This window comes from Dryobates pubescens, chromosome 3 (genome assembly GCF_014839835.1).
Source record: "Dryobates pubescens isolate bDryPub1 chromosome 3, bDryPub1.pri, whole genome shotgun sequence".
NCBI lineage: Eukaryota > Metazoa > Chordata > Aves > Piciformes > Picidae > Dryobates > Dryobates pubescens.
The window spans coordinates 5393245-5411633 of record NC_071614.1 but is presented as its reverse complement, the minus strand read 5'-3'; the positions used below and the strand labels follow the sequence as shown (position 1 = coordinate 5411633).

The 18389-nt window shown below is 38.9% G+C and overlaps 1 protein-coding gene across 4 annotated transcripts in view; it reads right to left on the bottom strand.

Annotated features, from left to right (window-relative positions):
* Positions 1-18389, bottom strand: part of ST18 (ST18 C2H2C-type zinc finger transcription factor) — a 162613-nt gene that overhangs the window by 86631 nt on the left and 57593 nt on the right. For 2 of the 4 annotated variants that reach the window (XM_054179584.1, XM_054179600.1), the window contains exon 1: positions 12846-12947. The exons of 1 other annotated variant lie outside the window; for it this stretch is intronic. The gene's annotated coding sequence lies outside the window, so the exon portion shown is untranslated. Of the gene's footprint in view, positions 1-7907; positions 8015-12845; positions 12948-18389 lie in introns of those variants that run through there. One more of the 4 variants, XM_054179594.1, reaches the window with a different exon arrangement.

Here is an 18389-nt window from a genome sequence, read left to right as displayed (position 1 = left end):
AATAACCCATTTCAGGGACAAAATGTGGTCCTCTGATTTGCACAGCAATAATAATTTTTGCTATTCTGCTCTCCACTCTTACCTGAGCATATACCACATTTCATCAAGGGCATGTATATGCTAGAGGAAGCTTGTTCTCAGCTGTACCACATTATTCGCATCATTCTCTTGTATGAAACTGTGAGAAACAGTAAGTTTATGTGGAGACAAATAAGTCAAATCTGTAGGCTGGACTGGAAAGAGAGAATTCACTTCTCTAACTTTATGTGCCTGAAATGCAGATATCTATTTCTGAGGTAGTAGCTGCTGGCTTCCCATAGTCTCTGGGTAGCCTGTAGGCAACCTGCAGGCATCCCGGCTGCTGTGTAGATGTGTGACACAGCTCACTCACTTCATACATCTACTTCAGGGTGAGAAGGATTGCATCCAAGAAACATCTCTCTCTTTCTACAAACTCTAGAAAGAATCTAGATGGCTGGCTCAGATCAGACACTTGCACACTGACATTTCACCAGAGGATTTCTGACCAAGGACTCCATGACAATCACTGAGCAGCATCTTTCAGCTTAAATAACTCATACGCTCTGTGACTCTGAGCTGTATTTTAAAACAAGGATGAAAAAGCAAGAGAAATAAAACAGAGAAGCACCTTCCAGGAACGAAGGCAGTGCCAGTCCTTGTAGGAAAGAACTGGCAAACAAAACAAAACTGATGAACAAATAAAAGAGAGCAGTACTGGATGGCGCAAGTTAAAGAAAAGGGGAATTAGCCACAGCTTTGATATGAGCCCTGCGGCTTCAAAGACACAGGTGAAACCAGTGGCAAGAGGCAGAGACATGGCAAGTATTTTTTTGTAGACATAGAAGAATGAAGACAATGAACTTCTAAGCACAGTAAAGGGAAACTGAGCTCTCAGAGTTAGTATGGACTGAAATAACATCTTTCTAATATTTGGACTGGACAGCATTTTATGAAGGAATAAAAGTTTTCCTGATAAGTAAACAGATTGATGTCTGATGAAGGGGAAGCGTCTCTCAGTTTGGACTGTTATTATCTGATGCTGAATGCATTTGTTTTCATAAGTCTAAACTTGCTATTTAAGCTTATCTGTGTTTCTTCCTTAGTTTACTGTGAATTGTTGTATACTTAAGCAGCCCAGTGTCACCAATGACAGCAGCTCTGCATTTCATTCTTTTTGTTTGCTTAAACCGTAAATAATGCCACATGCCCTGTTCTGTTTGGCATCTTCTCTTCAGTGCCAAGTTTCCAACCATAAAATTAAAGAAATTAAAATCCAAATTCCTTCTAGCAACTTTTGCTAGCCTTTGGGAGCCAACAACAGGAGCCAGATTTTCAAAAATGGAAATGTTATTGTGCCTACATTGCCTGCCACAAACATGCCCCTTTTCTTTCCAGCATGTAAGGTGAGTGTTTAGGCAAAGAATTATTGACATAATCATTTGCTTGATTTGTGACTGCCAAGCAGGGTTTGGTTTTGGGTTTGTGTTTTTTTTTTATTCCACAGTGGAATATATTTGGGGGAAAAAATAAAATAACCTTTTTGTCTTATTTTCTTTATTTGGTGGATTTACTCCACAGGAGGGGAAAAAAAAGAGAGAAAAAAAGAAGAAGGAAAAAAAAAAAGTCTTGTGAGCAAAATTCACCATTTCCAAACAAAAGACTGGCAGCTTAAGTAAGTGTATGAACAGGGGGAAGGGAGACTTATTTCCTGAGTTTCAACAGATGTCATACTTAATTGGTTGTGAAATAAACCAGAGCTACTCTCGGCCTGTTTCCCTAGTTTCAGCTGTGAAGACACTTTCAAACATGTGCATTTCCCTCCTGCTTGTCATAATGAGGGTGTGGGGTGAGAATCAAACCACCAAAAGGAGTAAAGCAGCAAGCATGTTGCACACAGGCCTTCAGATATACTAATTAAACAGAAGTGAGAGTTGCATCTTTTGTTCCTGCAAGAAACATGTCAATACAGCATTTCAGCAAGACAGCTCTGTTGAGGGGTGATTGCCTTCTGCTAGGATCAGGAAGCCACTGGACTATCCCATTCTCCACTAAAGTTTTCCACCTTCAGGTATTTTCCTCTCTAAAACATTCTTTTTCTTAATTCAAAACACTGACAATATCCTGCAAGGGTGAAATGTCATTGCTTGTCTATTATGACAGAGACAGCATATCCTAGGTTATTTTTTCCCTTCTGGATGTTTTCTGCTAGAAGCAGCAGAGTAACACCACATGTAACACAACAACAAACAACAAAGATGGAGAAAAAGAGGGGGGGGGGGGAAAGAAAGAACTGTCAAGCATAAAATAGTTTGGCTGAACATGATGAAGGACAAGAAAATGGAGAACAAGACTTCTCCCAGGCAAAAAAAAACCCAAACATTTGTAATGTGGCTTAGCCACCCATAGATGATGGGCTAATATAAATAAGGGACTATGGCAAGGAATGTTAGCCACTCATTTTGTGCTCTATTGTATGTAGCCCTCCAAATTAAAATGCTCTTTAAGAACTTCAGGGGGAAGATGATCTTGGAGGTCTCTTCCAAGCTTGGTGATTTGGTGATACTGTGTGATTCCATGAAAAGCTAAACAAATGGTAGGTGCCTCTCGGGGAAACTCAGTGAGTTAAAAAAAAAAACATAAGAAATAAAAACAAACAAACAAACAAGAAGAAAATGGTGTTTGTTAAAACATTTCAAATAGAAATGCAATGGGAATTGCATGAAAAACAAAATTAAGGCCAGGGTCAAATGTGTTTAATACACCTGTAGCGACCAAACTGAACAATATTTGTTCTTTTAGTTTAGACCTGGAACCCAGATCCCAGGAGTGAGCTTTAATCCCTAGGAAAAAAAAAAAAAATAATAATAATTCAAATTCCCAAAGTGTGTGATGGAAACCAGCATAATCCTTCCTGAAGTCAGAAATAAAGCAGAAACCACTTTATTTGCTATAAAAACAAGAGCAGTCATTACCATCTTTATTCTTTGAATGTTTTACAGGTCTGACTTTCGGCAGATGACCTCTCTTGTTTGTCCCTACATGTTTTCCAAAATATAAAAGTGAAATAGAGTCCCAAGGGCACTGTACTTGAAAGGTTATGAGAGTTAGAGAATTTTAACCATGCCTGCCAAATCAGCAGATGGCTTGTGATTATAATTATATGCATCAATAAAACGAATAATCTTTACAAAATTTGAATTTCTACTAAAGTAAGGGATTTAGTAAGCAGATGCAACAGAATGCATTTTCTTTAACCCTTTTTTGTAGACAGTACTTTTTCCTCACCAAAAAAAAAAAAAAATATAAACAATGGCAAGGTTCTCCAGCAAGTAGCTTGACCACACACTCGAGCCTTTAAATGTATGTTTGGTTTGACCAAGTGTCAATGTTATTTAGCGTGATTTATGCGGTCAGTGGCACTTTGTTCACTAAATATCACATGCTTATATATAGGATGACTCCCATCAGACTCATACTTCAAAAGGATGTTTAATTTTATCAAATGTTAGAGATACAATGAAAATGTCATGGGTACTCTGTCTCTTCACTTGTGTCACGATGGTGGTTTTTTTATGGTTAGGATTTGGTAACTTTCCATACTTTGGGTGGAGACCGAGTTCACCACATTGGGAGGGAAGCAAATGGGTTTTTTCCCCAAATGTGGGAAATGTGTGAAGTGTTTTGGGGGTTTTCTTTATCACAAGAAATTAATTTTATATATATAAATATATATACATTTATATATATATACACACACACAAAAATCACAACCTTGGATTTCAACGATCGCTGTCCTTACTTTTCAAACTCACTTTTGCCACAAGACCTACATTGTGTACGCGTGTTAGATTGTGTCAAACTTCTGCCTGAAGTACAAGCACAGTAGAAAAATTAAACAAAACAAAATGCCCCCTGATCCGTATCTATTTCTGGAGTGCTTCAGAAAAATGCTATCTGAAGGCATGATGGAAATATTCTATACTCTTCTGATGTAGCGAGGAAGAAATTATTTGAGAACATGGAAATAGTCTATGCTCTTCCGATGTAGCAAGGAAGAAATGATTTGAGAACATGGAAATAGTCTATGCTCTTCTGATGTAGCAAAGAAATTATTTGAGAACAGTAATAAGTACATTTTCCAACAAGTCACTGTTAGGGATGCTGCAGCTTCCTACCCATGGCATTTTAACATTTCTTTTCTGAAAATAATTAAATGTGAACTTTTTATTTGGAGCAGGCGTGTGTGTGTGTTGGGGTTTTTTAACTACCTTAATATCTCTGATGTGAGGAGTACGAAACAGTATTTTGATGCTCATTAAAAAGTGGGTTTTTACTTCAGAAACGACAGAGCCATTACTCTGTATCATGTAAATCCTTCTTAGCATAAGGATTATTGACCTGATAGTCCATAACGGTGCCTTTGGAGCCATTACTACTTTGTTGTGCCAATCCAGCTGCTGTACATGTGCTCTGGGTTGAGGGGAGCGGGGGAAGGCATGGAAGGTGTTAGATTTTCTCCTGAGATTTAGGGAACAGACATAGTGATTCTTACTGTCACCTGAAGAAACTCTGTTGAGAAGAAATTGGGACCTCCAACCCTCACATGAAATGGTGTTTCGGAAAAGTTCTGAAGCATTCTTATTTTTGAATTTTCATAATCTAATGCCTCATGGAGCTGAGTTGAAATATGTGTCCTTAAATGAAAAGCTAGCTGCTTTTAACCACAGCCCCTTAATGGAGGGAAAAGTTCACATGTGAAGCCACACCTGAAAAATGGGCTAGCAAATGTTACCTGACTCTATTAAACAAATCAATAAAGCCGTCATCTTCAAAACACTTACACACCTGCTTTACTGCGCTGAAGTGAGCCATCAACCTCACCCCAGTGGAATCACTCATGTGTGCAAATGCTTTTGTAAGTGTTCACCTACCCAAGAAGGTAAGTCCCATTTGCATTAGAAAGTAACTTTTGCTGTTAGGTTATCACCCTTATTGAACCAGAGATCTGTCAGTTAGAAAGGCAAAAGTTGCTACTACTCTTAGAGGTCTTTCACAAGCATAAACAAAAGTGGTCGTCCTTCCAAGAGATTTTATGTCAGTAGTAAATAAAGTTAAGAAGGGGACAATCTTTTTTTGCCACTAATTAAACAGTATCTTCAGTCTGAAGGGATTCAAGATAATTAAAATTCAGAAGCACTGATTCTACTTACAGAGAGTTTAATCACTCACAACTATGTGCACATAAACTACAAGAAGTGACCCAGACACTGTTACACACGTGTACTACCAAGATGAATCAGTTGAGTAACAGTTTCATTTTAGATGCTCTGTATAGATATGGATGTAATAGGAAATAAAGTTTACTCTACATGTTATTGTGGCAGTTTGGGCTGGGTGCTTGTTATGCTTTCTTTTGGAGTGAGAGAGCCAGGCCTTCAGGATTCGCCTGTGACAGATCCTGGAGATATTTGCTTATCAGGAACGTCAGATATTTTGGGATTACTGGCTTAAAAATCTATAAGCATGAAAAAAAAAGCTGAATTAGAATTATTCAAATCAGCCATGTAATGCCATAAAGTTGTTCAGACCCATGGGCACTACTCACATTGTTGTCCCTTGGAACAGTGCAGAAACGTCCAAAGGCCTCTCATGGACTGTCAGGTCCAAAAAATTCTAGCGAAAAGTGGTTTCAAAACATCTGGTGCTTTACATAGTTTATCAGATAGACCAGATGAATATTAATTATCTGAAATCAAGTCCTCTTTGCCTTTTCTCTTAGATATACCCAAAAAATGCCAGACCAGAAGAAAAATAAGGAAGCTATGAAAAACTACTGAAACTTACTGTGGCTCAACCTGTCGGATTACAGTAGCAGTATGATTTTCCTAGCACTGCTGCATGTGCATTGCCCCCATGATATCACTCTCGACTTTTAATAGGATAAAGGACAGCTGAACTTACTCATTGATATAGTAAATGCTGAAATATCAAATACCCGTTACTCTCATTCACACAGGTATGCAAAAAGCATCAGCATAAGGATGTGCTCCTCTCTAAAAGCTCTGGCAATGCAGCTGAACACAAAATATCCTCAAACCTTGCCTGTTAAAATGAACTAAAAACTTGCTATGAATTAGTAAAGTTAGGAACAAAAACTGTCGTAACTCCGTAGATTAAAACATCTCTGCTGACCTAGCAATTAGCCATGACTTACAGGACTTAGCAAATAAAGCAAGCCTGATTTTCTGGTGCCTGCATATCTCATATTTCCTGATGTAACACACAAAAAGCTTGTTGCTGAGATGCAAACACCTTAAAAATAAGGAAAATAAAATTCAAGACAAAATTTTACCCCGAGTTTCTTTACTTCCTCATTAAATGTCTTAAATTGGAATTATTGGGAAGCGCAAAAGCAGCCCTAACTCCCTGTAACAGATACAAAGTTTCAGTGAACTAAGACACTATAGAGGTGCACGTGGGGCTTTTTGCATATGTGCAGTCTTCACATAAATATGCACATGTGGGTTTAAATGATATGCATGCACACACTTTTGCAGGGCATCATCAAATGCATATATTAAAATATGACATTTTAGCTTAGTTTCTGTAAGCTGTGATGATACTTCTATTGTCCACGCAGTAACGAGGATGTCCCTGGGTAAGTGATGTATACCGTAGTGAGCTGACTTGTGTGACCCATGGGGAGTTTTGATTAAGTGAACAGGTTATCCTGCTCCTGTTAGGCACGTCAGGAACACACACATGTATTGACAAGTGTTTTTGCGTCAAATTAAAGAACTCTTCCAAACCAAAACTGAAAACAAACACGAAAACCCAACCGTACTGCAGGCTGATCTCTAAACCTCACTACTTTAACTGCCTCTATTTGAGAAATGATTCTTAAAACATACGGTTTTCAATGGTCTGGGGAGGGGGGGGGAGAGGGGAGAGGAGGAGAAGCATTACTTGATTCACACAGGCATCTTGCAATAATATAATTTCATTTTGAACTTAGCATCCTCTGAGCCCCCAACGTGCAAAGCAGGCAGAAACATTTTAGCAAGGCATACAAGACTTTCTGTCAACTTCCTGTTGCCATTTTTCAGCGAAATAAAGGGTCCTGAGACACTAAACAGCAGCACTGCTAGAAAAGATTTTATCATTGCTTACGCAGGCAGGCACCTGCTATTCTAAGACATCAGCTGAATATTTTGCTGCTGTGCAAAGAAAATAGGTTATGATGGTGTGACTGTTAAACAGCAGCCTTCAACTCTTTCGTTTCAGCTCACGTAAAAGACAGCACAGAGAGGAGACATCACGAAAAAAAGCCCACCCTGTTTTCACAAACACTCCAAAATTATAGCAACTTCATCTATACCTGCCTAGTTGTGAAAGCTCCACCAGGTATTTACAGGTGCAAGCAGCTGGCTAGTGGATTGAAATGTGTACTCAGACACACGACACATTTCCAGCAGGTTTTTACAGAGAAGTAAAAAGAAACTTTCTCTCTGTAAAGTTCACCAGATGTTAATGTCTACCTGAGGCAGAGCTTATTGTGTGGCAGGTCCTACGAAGAACATTTACTTCATTACACTAGAATTGCCGTACCCAGCTCACAAAACGTACTTTCGGAATGCCAGAAAGTTTTGTGAGCTGAAGGATCAGAGAGAGAGAAAAGCAAAACAAACAAACAAGAAACAAAACCAACCTTGATTCCAGAGACATTTTTCTCCCCTTCGTGAAGTGACAGGGGGGAGGAAAAAAAAAATTAAAGAAAACCCCCCCTTCATTATGACCTACTTGTCTAGAAACGGACTTTCAACCCCATGCTTAGGCTAAGATTTGCTCTACTTTCTCCCTAGGGCATAATTGTCAGACTGACTTACCGTGTGCCTTTTAGCCTTTGTTCTGCCTCTCACGCTGACATCAGGGAAGCAGTGATGTAGAATAAAGCAGGGGTGGGCTAGGTTAGTCCACTGTTTGTGTCGTTGTGTGGTGTGCAGGGACACTCTGTGATACTCTAGTGAGCTGCTAAGCTTTTTTTGTAGGCTTTGTGTCATTTACTTAACGACCAATCTCATTAGCTGCCAGGGTACAATGGGCTGATGCATTTTCTATGTACATACTCTACACAGTGACCCTCAAGGTTGCCGAAGGTCTATTTAATCAGTCAAAATGCTGAATATATTTGCAGTAAATCACTAAAAAAAATTACGGGACCACAGAGGTATCTCATGAGGCTTTACTCTTTCCTGGGAGTTATTTGCAGGTAATAAAGTGATAGGAGGTGTAGGCAAAAGCAAGGGCAAAGAAGGGAAAAGGGCACTCCCTGGGTTTGCACTGGTCACCTTTAATTTAGGGAACCTTGGGGGCCCTGTACATCGCTGTGTCCCTGCTTGTTAATTTCTCCATGCAGTTCATGCTTCAGCGTAATCATGTTATCACAATTAAACCCCTTTAAATAAGAAGAGCAGCACTAACAAAACACACAGCCTTTCGCACATTGGGGAGGGGAGACGTGTGTGTGTCTGTGGGGGTGATATTTTTTTATTAACTTCCTTACTACAGGCAACCTCAGGGCTGGCATCTTTGCATTTCTAACCTCTCATCAGTTACAAGGTAAAACCCTTTTAACTCTTATGAAAAATGAAATGCTGAAAAGCCCTATGAATCACGACAGCTGTCCATAAGTAACAGGGAGAGTTCTATTGTCCAACTTGTCCCTGGATAAAATGAATACTTTACAGCAGAGGCTGTTCAGCTTGGCTAAAGAGTATGGGGAGAAGGGGAGGAGGTCACTGGAGATTTCGCACACTAATTTAATCTGGGAAAAGGACAGGCACTGCATCTCACTTGAACAGACTGGCGGCAATCTGGGCTCCCACAGAACTATCTCCTTTTGCCTGTGCTCTATTTATTCCTTATCTCTGTTTACCAACCGCTAGGTCCCTTTCATTCACACCACGAGGCCGTTCTCCTACTATCAGTCAGCAGCTGACACTGTGGAAGAGCCTCAAAGGCAAAAAAAAAGGGATCAAAACTAAACCAAAGCTGTATAAACAATGCAACAGTAGAAGTAAATGCATAAATCCTAATTCTTAACCCAACCCACAGGGTGCGAACAGAACCTTTATAGTAAATCCAACAAACCCACCACAGTGAGCTATGGGCTACAGAGGAAACAGGAAAAGCCAAATATCATTCATGAAATCACCATCTCAAGCAGAAACACTGAAAACAGGCATTGGCAGATATTTAACTGGTTGCAGGATGACAAGTTCATCATCCTGTGTATCCTTCAGCAGCAGAGGCCCAGGTTTACCTGTGTTTCTGGTATAAGGTGAACAAGAGCCCTTGCCACTTGACCACCTGATGGTTCAGAAGCCTTAGACATCTTCACACTTATTGCTTGTGATTTAGATTAAAAGAAGTAGAGGAAGAGGTTGTGATAATTTACATAACTTTATACTTAAAATTAAATGTCAAGTTGTAACTGAAACACTTGTCCAATTGATTTTTGCCTTTTAAACACTGGCTATTCCAATACTGCTCTAAACTTACATTTTTCTGTCTTACTCTAAGCTTTTAGCACTTGTAAAAAGAAAATGGGTGAAGACAGGTAAGAATAGTTGAAGCTTGTGACTCTAATAGAAAAGTAAAGAAAAGTAACAAACTTCACATTTGCCATTCTGAGTTTCAATTATTACAGCGACTTCACTGGGAAAAAGTTCATATTCTGATTTTAATGGTACCTAATTTTGCATTCTTAAATTGACTGAATGGTAAAGAAGCTTCAAATGTTCATTGACAGACAGCAATATTGCTTCTGTGAAACACTCTAGCTTCTCAAACCCACATAATCTGTAACTCCTAAAGTAGGGATGTTCCTCCCCAAAGAGGAGTTATGCTTTCAGAACTGTGCTCAACTTTTTGAGACATAAAAATACGGTTAACAGCATATAGTCAATGTATTGTCAACTGCCTGATCAAGATCATTATAACAATAACAAGGAAAACGTTCCTCATTATAAAAGATGATCCACTGGACCCAATTTCAGTTTTGATTTCCACCTATGTGCATTATGAGCAATGAAGTCTTTACTACTTGGATCCTTTTTTCCAAATGAATTAATGAATTAAATTTATCCTTTCACCAGCTGCTAGGCAGCAGATGGAACCATTTCTGAAGCCTTGTTGAATTCAATCCATAAAACTCATTTCCTAGGATTAGCAGTCCAAAGTTTCTTTTAATGTTTATATACCGCTTGGGATTTTGAATTTCATGATGTTAAACTTTCAATTTAACTATTTTTTTTTTTTTCATTTCATATCAAACAAATATGATCGTTTGGATTTCTATAGCTTGGTAACCGCACATTTCAGGTCACATAAGGACAAGAATTCATTTCAAAAGCAATCAAGTAATGCGAGATTGGGATCTGGGGTGGGTTTTTGTTTTGCTTGTTTGTTTTGTTTACATTACAGCACTACCATAGAAACCATTTTCGTTACACTCAAAGATGAATTTGGAGAGGAAAAGTTTTGCTGCTTGTGACTTCGGCAAAAGCCTTCGCACAAAGATTTAGTTTTACTAAGCAAATTGCGAAAGTTATTGTGAGCTGAGGGAGATTTGCTGTTCACAGAAATATGAGCTGCTCCTGAAATAAGTTTTTTTTTTTTTTAATATGCATTTATTTTGCAGTTAACTTCAATATGAGGTTTAGCTAGTTTGGGGGGGGGTGGGGGGGGGGGAAGTGGCATTTTGGTGACTTTTCTGTACAGTAAGAGGAAATATGAATCAGCTGCAGTACCCTGGACAGCTCCCATTCTTTCATTTTCAATTTTCTTAGCTCTGCCCCACACCTCTGAGACAATCACCAGAGAGCAAGGGACTTCAGCTGGCATTTCATTCACAAAGCTCCCTACTTAGAGGTCATTGGACAAACTGCATTTTAATTCAACCAAACTTTCTACTTATTCAAACCCTAGAAAAGAAAAACCAAAAAAAAGGCAAACCAAAAATACGCCCTCTCCTGCTCAGCTTCCAAAGACATATTATGTTAAAAGTCTCGAGAATAAAACCTCCTGATGTCAAAGTCTTCCTGTTATTGAACAAAGTAAATAAAACTAAAACAAAAAAAAAAGAGAAGAGAGGAGTGATTCGTTGTTGTGTATAACAGTGATTTCCGCTAATTTGGCACAAGAAATCTATATTAATCTAATAATGCAGTAAGCCAAGAAGGCCACATAATAATAATTACCATTGAGTAATTGAATATTTAGAAGGAGGAGGGAAAAAAAAAAAAGGAAGACTGGTAATCTTAGCCTGCAGGCATGAAAGAACTATAATACGCAGATGATATTTACAAGTAAAAATAAAATGCTCCAAACTGGGAAGTTAAGAGGCAAAGCCTATATTTAGAAATCCCTCATTCCGAACCTGGATTATCTGTTAGCTACCTTACAGCAGGAATATTATTGTTTCAGAGAGAGCTTTCATCACAAATGCTGTAATTTTCCCCAAGAATTACCAAACCACTCCGCAGCCTAAGCAAAGAAGATACATCCACGCAATTAACTTAACTAATTTAATTGACAAAAGAGATAATAAATGGTCCTTTTGAACTCTTAAAAAAAAAAGGTCCTTAACTGACAAAGTTCACCCCATACAGTTTAGGGATAAAATCTGGGATTTGTGCTTTTATAATCGATTAAATGAAAAATTCACAGCACCTTACAGAAGATTGCCTTGCTATTTACATATGAAGGAAGACAAACATCTGAACTAAGTGCTTTGTTAAAGACAAAAGAAAGTCTCAGAGAGAGAGAGAGAGCTATTGCTGATCAGAGTGTTAAACAGACTTTCTCTAGCATCAAATGCTATTTCATAAAAATCACCCTCCTGCAAAATGTTGTCCCAGAAGGTCCATTTCATTCTTCAACCTTGCCTGATATTACTGTCATTTAACTTTCTAAAGATTTTCCTGACAGAGAACATTCATTCCAAAGTACAGTATTCGCTTTTTCTTCACCAGAAGCTCTGAATTCACTCTCTGAATCCCAAACAATTTAAAGGACTGAAATGTCACGCTTTGGAAGACCCTTTTTCACTTAGCCTAAAACTATTAAATATAGTAATCAACAATCTTCATTTTAGGAAAAAACAACCATCCCACAGGATTTTTAAAGCATTCTAAAACATCCTGAGATCTGCAAGTGAAACTGCATCTATCGAACAGTTCTTGCAAACACACTGGTCCCATTCTCTCCCTCTCCCGTCTCAGTTTCCCCCCCCCCCCTCTTTTTTTTTTTTCCAGTGGTAGTATTTAAGTTCAGTAACTTTTCAAAATGAGAGGAAAAGTGTCCTTGTGATCATTTCCTCAAATCAAATGGCTCGAGCTGCAAATTTGCACAATTGTAAAATGTATATGAACAAAGGCTTTACTGAGGCAGTATAAATGCAATTACACCATGACATTTTATTCAGAAAGCTTTCCCAAAGCAGTTACAAGTAGCTATTTTTTAATTGAGGCCCAAAATAGCATTTAAGATAATGACCAAGCATACATTGTGGAAGAAACAGCATTAGTGTCATATAAACAAAAAAGAAAAGTTTGCAGAGAGCCTTTTAAACATGGAATAAAACCCCTCAAACTTCTCAACACAAATCTCTCCGGCTTTCAACATTGATACATGGAGAAGGCTTTTTGCCTTTTGCAGAAAAATAAGAGCACACACAATAGAAAAGACAGAAAGTTACTAACAGTACAAGTCGCTTAAACATCAACGGGTTCAGAATAGCGTGAAAAAGTTGTTAAACTTACTTTATTTTTGTTTCCAAAACTTATATGTTTCTCCTCCCTTGTGTGCTGAACTGTGCACTAAAGCTGTGTCTTTGAAAGGTAGTTCCCATGATATGACATCCAGTGCCTTTGACTGCCTAGAGATAAGCACCTGCGTTTGTGTCCCCTCTTTACGTCACACCTCCCTATTCAAACCTTCTCAATATGATTCACATTTGCACATCAACAGCCTCATGCGCATACACAGATTTTTTTCGGCTCTGGGCCCAAAACTTTCACTTTAATTTTCATCACATGATTGCTGTGGCATATGTCCTTCCAAACCTCCCATATATCAGTCATCATGCAAATGAGATGGAATATCACTCCTCTGCAGCAGATGGCCAGGGATGATAACAATGGCTCAACAGAGGAGATTCAATGTCCCTGACTTTATCGCCACGGCAACAACAACCTAAAATATATGTAATGGAAGTGGTGCTTATTAATTTTGCAGGCTCGAGTGTTCTGATTTTGTGAGTGAATGGGCTGAGTTAAAAAGGGGGCTGTGTCCTCCTGCCTCTAGAAGACTATCTATAAAAGCCAGGGACCTGGAAATTATTTTCAGTGACTAAGAAGGCAACAGCCTAGCAATTATTTGAGTAATTAGGTGTAATTCCTCCCTGTAGGCCTTGTACCCTCCTGTGCTTGTTTCACAGAAGCTCGCGAATTAGACAGGCACAGATACTGAAAAGAAAAGTGCCTCAAGATATAGCAGGAGAGCTTGCAGGAACTAAGCTTCAGTGATATGACACTTGGCCTCCACCAGGCTTGGTAAACACAAGCCCCAAGCCATAAGTAAATAGAGGCCCCACTCCACAAACACAGACCAATTAAAATTACAAAGGCAGCCACACTTCTGGGTGGGGCCGGGGGAAGCTTTCTTCTGCCATGGTCTCACTGTGAGTTGCACACATAATGGTCCCTTAGTTAGAGCACCAAGTATTGTATTTCCATCACTATCTGCTGCTATCAAACCCAAGCACAAGGTTCTCTTCAGGCTCTGAATTTCTCCCTGGGGATTTATCATGTGCCTTTAAGGAAATGTTTCAAAGTTAATTTTCTGTGTGTCATGTTCTAAATGCAAACCAGGGAGAAGAAATAAATGCAGCATTTTGCTATTTATCTTCAACAGATTAACAAGGGTTGGGGATCATCACCTCTGAGCAAGAGAAACATTCACAGCCTCCCTTCGCCCTGTTGATGCCACAACTTCCACATACTTTAATTTTGAGCACAGAAATGTTTGATTCCTGAGAAAATAAAGTTTAGCTATGAAATGTGGGGTTCAGTAAGAAACTGTACATTAGAGGGGCTGTATGTCCTTTGTTCTTTTCCCCAGAGGAGGCCTTAGGAAAATGGAGATTCTTTTGTCTCCCTCTGCAGTAGAGAGGAGGATGTTTAAGTAAAACTGCCAAAGCACTCTGGGAATTGGTGGCTCTATCCTGTGCTAGAGATTTAGTGCAGAACTGGACCAAGGAAGCTTGCTATCTGTCACACAAGAGAATTGCTTGAAACATGTGAGATTGTTGAAAGTAATTTTCACTCTTCTCTTTGGAGCTCACACACCTTGAGCAGAAGTGGAGCGCAAGTTTGAAGAGAGGAGATATCAAGTGACATTACACTCCTTGGAGGAAAACAGGGATGGTGAGACAATACTTGAAACTCCAGAGGCAGTGCTGGCCCAGTGGTTCCTCCTGTTCTGGCAGAGCCCAGCAACACCTCGGCATTGCTCATGTTCTGTATTAGCATTTCCAGTCATCAATTTTTTTCAAAGGTAAAACTCCCATCTAAACAAATGCAGGCACACTTCAGTTGTGCACCAATATTGTAAACTCCCACAACTAAGATTTATCATGTGCTTGTGTAGAGCCCAGCACTCTCACCTTTTGACCTAGTAACAGATGCTACCAGAATATGAATGTTCAGTGCCGAATGATCTTTCCTTTTCCACTATGAAAAAAAAAATATATATATATATATAAATCTTGTACATGTGTAAATAATGTATGGCCATTTTAACCATGTGAAACCAGAGGGGCTTCTTTTCTATCTTTAGTATTGCCAATTACTTGATAGCTACCAACAGAAGTATCTGAAATACAAACAAGTCAAGCTTAGTGTCCGTCTTTACCTAGCAATGTGGCGTGGAGTTCGGATTTACAACCTCCAAACATAATGTTCCTGAGAAGTTTTATATTGCTGTTTCAGAAAAGCCCATCTGAAATGTAAACCTGGACTTCTGCCTCTATTTGGGGGACTCTGGTGTTATTTTTCTTGTGTCTCTGTGTCCATCTGGGTGCAACAGGATTCTAGGTTTGTATATGTTCTTTACTCCTGGACATTTAATTCTCCACTCTGCTAATTTAGGAATAACTCATGCATGAGTCCAAAGCTCCGAAGCTCCTTGTGGTGGATCTGTAGTTGGACAGAAAGCCAATACATGGAGTACTATAGGAATGATGTTTTCCTGACAGCTTGTGTTATTTATGGGACTGGCCACTGTCTTCTGAACCAGATGGAGCTTTTTTTTCCTAGTATTTTTTTTTTCCTTCTCCTTTTTTTCTTTTTAATTTTGTGATCTGCTGTGTATGGCCCTAATTGATTAGCATTTAGGTCACTGTCCTTATATTTTCCAGTGGTAATTAAAATCCTGGGTTGTGAGCCATCTCATTTACCTTAAAGGTACTGGCAATAATGGTATTGACATTAAAAACTGCATGCTGAAAGAAAAGTTTTCAAAGATATTTCTTACATTCAGCTGAGGCATATAGTTAAGAAAACAAAATCTTTGTCATTAAATCAATCCTAAATTCAGATTTAACACAACTTTGTTTTTTTACATGATTGACCATCCAGTAAGTAATGACAAACTGGTAAAGATTGGGTTGTTTATGTTGAGAATTCATTAAAAAAAAACCCAACAAAATATGTACTTAGAATCATAGAATTGTCAGGGTTGGAAGGGACCTCAAGGATCATCCAGTTCCAACCCCCCTGCCATGGTCAGGGACACCTCACACTACAGCAGGTTGCTCACAGCCACATCCAGCCTGGCCTCAAAAACCTCCAGGGATGAGGCTTCTACCACCTCCCTGGGCAACCTGTTCTAGGGTCTCACCACCCTCATGGGGAAGAACTTCCTAATATCCAATCTGAATCTACCCATTTCTGATTTTTTTCCATTCCCCCTGTCATTACCAGACGCCCTAAAAAGTCCCTCACCAGCTTTCTTGTAGGCCCTCCTAAGATACTGGAAGGTCACAATAAGGTCTCCTCAGAGCCTTCTCTTCTCGACTGAACACTAAGTACTTCAAAGTTAGCAAAGCTTACACTTATCCCATTTTAAACCTCCAAGCAATAGGAGGTTCAGAGTTTAGAAAGTGATAAAGAACTAAATAATCCCACGAACTTCTCACTTAGGGAAAAAAAATGAAATCTTACAGGAGAGTGATAAAATAAATGTGCATTGCACTATGCAGAAGCTACCATTCAGACTTGCAGTGGTAAGAAATCATGCAGCTCTGATAGTAATGCTCAGGCACGAGACTTGATAAATAAAATACTCTTCAAGGAGTACTGCAAATTAATGGTTGCAGTACACCAGCTAGACCATAGCAAAGACTGACAGGGAAAGCTTCTTTGTAGCCTGTACAGCAGCTATTTGGCTGCTATTCAAGTTCAGGGGAAACTTCAAAACCAGCACAGAACTTAAAGTTACTGCTGTGCCTATTGTATTAAATAGTACCAAAACTGTCGATGTTTTCACCTGATCTTAGCTTATCTCCACAGTTAGGAGGAGACTGATACAGGTAAAAAATAAAGTTTTCATTCCTCTGTAGAAAGAAGTATAGGAGATGAGGCTTGATTCTTGACAAAGAGATGAGCTAGTGAAATATCCTCTGCTGGTGCCAGGAAATTCACTGCATACTTTGGCATCATCAAGAACCAAGTGTCAAGTCAACACAGACAATAGCATTGCCAAAGTTGCCAAATCCATGTAGCACCTGGGTGAATAAAAATAATAACTCAGGCTGGAGTGAGTTATGCTAGCAGGCTTGTGCTGGGGAAAGCTGCCAGAGATATAAATAGCAGAAAAACTACAAGTCATTAAACACTCAACTTTGAAATGACATTCCAAAAGTGTACTGACCGCACGTGCGCAACACATCACTTTAGAAGTGGCAATTTGGAGGAATAAAAAGGAAGAAGAATAAAAGATAGCTGACCCAATATTAACAAGAGAATGGTTACCCAAATAAAATTATTTGTTGGCTTATGGGAATGTTGAGGTTTTCGGCTTGTTCTCCATGAAATACTCTATTCACCGAAAGAGCACAAAGATTTCATCTTCTCCCTAGTCAGCTTCACTCTTACATGTTTACCTAACAGTATCCTACAGAAAGCCAACAAATTTTGGAGTGTTGCTTTCCTGCCAATAGAATCTACCACAGAAAGCTGGAAACAGACAATTCAGATGAGGTTTGTCAAAGCCTGCAGGCATGCACAGAGTTCTTTCAGGCATTCTGTGAAAATACTCGTGGGACTGTAGACAACTCTCCATTTAAAGGATGCAAAAAAAGTCATCCTTAATGAATTTTTGTCGTTGGGATTGTACCTCACAAAGAGAAATTAGAATATTGCTCATTTCAGTTACAGTTTCATGAAATTCAGGCTGACCTAAAACTGGAATGGAAAACATTTCTCTCTTTGCAGTCTTATTTACTTTAATACATAGCCTTAATAAGTGACTGAAAACAGTTATTCAATAAGCACTGAAAATTAGGTGTAGGTGATGTCAAATGTGGATTAAGCCTTTCAAAAACAAAACAAAATGAAACAACAGCCCATAAGAAGGCTAAATATTAAGAGCAACAAATTTTCCCTGCTCCTGTTGCTAATTAAAAAAAAAACCCAACCCTTAAACACATCTTTCTCCTAATCATTGTATTATTAAATGCATAAATTAAAAAAAACAATTATCATACTGTTGCTGTGGTAGGAAACTTTCTATCAGGGGCAGTGTCACATTTTCACTTGCAATGTAGGGAGCTGATCAGCCAGAAAAGGAATTTCTTCGGGCACAGTGCAGCACCATACCATAATTTGGTAATTTTGAAGTTGTACATCTTGCCTCCAAAAGCCTCTGTTTAGGTCAATGCTACTGTAGATCATTTTTTACTTCTAAATAATTGATCTTATTTCTGCTGCTTTTATGCATTTGTGTCTGTATATGTCATTTCTACCTTTCACACACCACCACAAATATTTCTAGAAATGAAGGGAACACCTCCAACACCCCCAGTATTAAGCTGAAAACTTCATCATGAGTATTTGTAGCATCAGAATGAATCCTGTTTGGCAAATCTGTTCTCTCCAACAAAACAAATGAGCCCTGGAAATCTTAACACAAAGCTCACCTACGTCACTGTCCATCTAGTCCAGTGAAGTACAAAAATCAGCATTGTTTTATAAATGACCTGAGCTCTGACAATGGTGTCTTTCCCTCAGTTGCCTTTATATCTT